Consider the following 2,915-nt stretch of genomic DNA (forward strand, 5'->3'; position numbering starts at 1 on the left):
GAAGATGATATCAGAAAATGGAAAGATATCCCTTGCTCCTGGGTAGGAAGTATCAACATAGTGAAAATGGCCATACTTCCAAAATTGCTATATGCAATCCCAATTGAAATCCGAGTAGCACACTTAATGGACCTTGAAAAAGTAATCCAAAAATTTATTTGGAACAAGAAGATACCCAGAATAGCAAAAGCAATTCTTAGCCACAGAGACATGGCAGGGGGTATCACAGCCCCCAATTTGAAACTATACTACAAAGCTACTATGATAAAAACATCATGATACTGGCAGAGAAACTGATCTGAGGATCAGTGGAACAGATTAGAAGATGCAGAAACTACTCCAGACACACTCAGCCACCTCATCTTTGACAAAAGCCCAATCACCTTCACTGCAGGAAAGATAGCTGCTTTAATACATGGTGCTGGATAAATTGGGTTTCAACTTCCCAAAGACTAAAACTAGACCTATATCTCTCAACAAGCACTAAAATAAAATCAATCTAAATGGATTAAAGATCTAAATATTAAAACAGAAACATTAAACAAGCTGTAAGAGAGTTCAGGAAGAACTCTTGAAGACATTGGGGCAGACAAAGATTTTATGAACAAAACATCAGTTGCCTGTGAACTGGCAAAAACAATCAAGAAATGAGATCTCTTCTTAATTAAAATCCTTGCCACAGCAAGAGAAACCACCAGCAGTGTGAAGAGACATCCTAGAATGTGGGAAAAAAATCTTCACCTGCTTTTCCTCAGACAAAGGTCTGCTATCTTGAATCTGTAAAGAATTTAATGCCCTACTGAGGTCCTGAGTCGCTCAGAAGATGCTGACTCACCCTGCTGCAGACAGGCAGGTCTGCCATGCCCTGCCGAGGTCCCGAGTCATGTGGAAGATGCCAAATCACCCTGCTGCAGACAGGCAGCCACCTGGTTCCACACTACAAAGACACAGAGGACACCAGACCACCAGACCATGGTACTGAGTCCTGCTGCTCCTGGCCCAGAGGTAGGGGATTCTGAGCTGCCATGCCACTGTTCCTGGCCCAGAGGAAGAGGCTTCCTGGTCACCATCCCTCCTCCTGCTCCCAGCCCAGAGGAAAGTGCTTTTGGTACACCTTCTGTCCTGCTGCTCCTGGCCCAGAGGAAGGGGCTTCTGGGCCACCATCCCACTGGTCCTGGTGCAGGGGAAGGGGCTTCCCGGTCACCATCCCTCCTGCTGCTTCTAGCCCACAGGAAAGGGCTTTTGGGCCACCATCCCTACTGCTGCTCCCGGGCCCTGTCCCACCTCTCCCAGCTCAGAGGAGGTAATCCATGCAGGTGCTAACAGCCCCCCACCTCAGTCAAAATGAGAAAACACGTAAATAAGTCTCAAAACCAGACTTCCAGATCACCTACAGCAACCCCAAAGGGAAATGAGATGGAGCACACTGATATTCAAACTCCTGGACCCACTGAACTGGCAACAAAAGGGGATCTGGAAAAGATGAAAGCAGAAATAATTTATCAGATAAAAGGAGAAATTCTGCCCCTAGTGCAAGATATGATTAATAAATCTAGAGAGGAGCTCAGGAACATGATGGAATCCCAACATAGGAAACAAGTGGAATCCATAAAACAGATGCAAATAGATTTCCAGGACATGAAAAACTCCACTGAAAGTCTACACAGCAGAATGAGCCAATGTGAGGACAGAATTTCAGATATAGAAGATAAGATTGCAATTAGTGACCAGAAAAAGAAAAATTGCTTCAAAATTATAAGGGAACATGAGAAATCAATCCAGCAGCTGCTAGTTGATGCAAACAATAACATAAGACTGATTGGGCTCAATTTAAAAAACAGGAGAGAGTGGAGAGGACATAAAAAAATCTCTTCACAGAAATAATGGCAGGAAACTTCCCAAGCAGGGGAAAAGAGCTTGACATACAGATAAGTGAGGCATATAGGGCTGAAAATAGCCTTGATCAAAAAAAATCTACTGATAGGCATATAATTGTTAAGATTCCAGAAACACAACAGAAGAACAAAGTTCTACAAGCAGTTAGAGAAAAGAAACAAATTACATACAAAGGAAAGTCCATCAGAATCACAGCAGGCTTCTCAACACAAACCATCAAGGGAAGAAGAGCTTGGAGTGACATATTCCAAGCCCTAAAAGAAAACAGCCTTCAACCCAGATTGATGTACCCTGCAAAACTATCTTTCAAAATGGATGGAGAAATAAGATACTTTCATGACAAAGAGCACCTTAGGAACTTCGTGAATACCAAACCAGCACTCCAAAGAATTTTACAAAATATCCTAGGAACAGATATTGAGGATCACATCCCCGGGAAGCAAAGCAGAATGAACACATCTGGCATGACAAGAAATTAAATGTAAAGGGGGAGAACACAACAAAAAGAAAAAGTCATGGCAATGACAAGTCAATATGGTTCAGTTATAACCATCAATGTTAATGGTCTCAATTCACCAATCAAAAGAAACAGACTGGCAGAATGGGTCAAGAAGCAAAATCCAACAATATGCTGCACTTCATTCAAAAGGAAACTCATAGACTGAAAGTTAAAGGGTGGAAAACAATACTCCATATGACGGGAACCTGTGAAAAAGCAGGAGTAGCTTTCCTCTTTGCAGATCAAGTAAATTTCAAGCCAACACTGATTAAGAGAGATGAAGGACACTACATCCTTGTAAAAGGAAGAATCCAAGAGGAAGAGATGACAGACAATCATAAATATCTGTGCACCAAACACTAGTGTACCCAACTATATAAAACAAATACTAACAGACATGAAAAGTCATATATGCACTAATACAATTGTAGTGGGGGACCTCAACATCCCACTGTCACAAATTGATCAACTAGACTAAAAATAAGTAATGAAATACTAGAACTCAATCAAACTCTTGAAC

This window comes from Heterocephalus glaber, unplaced genomic scaffold, assembly GCF_053883595.1.
Source record: "Heterocephalus glaber isolate CG9 unplaced genomic scaffold, H.glaber_assembly_v1.0 deba00001461, whole genome shotgun sequence".
NCBI classification, from domain to species: Eukaryota; Metazoa; Chordata; class Mammalia; order Rodentia; family Bathyergidae; genus Heterocephalus; species Heterocephalus glaber.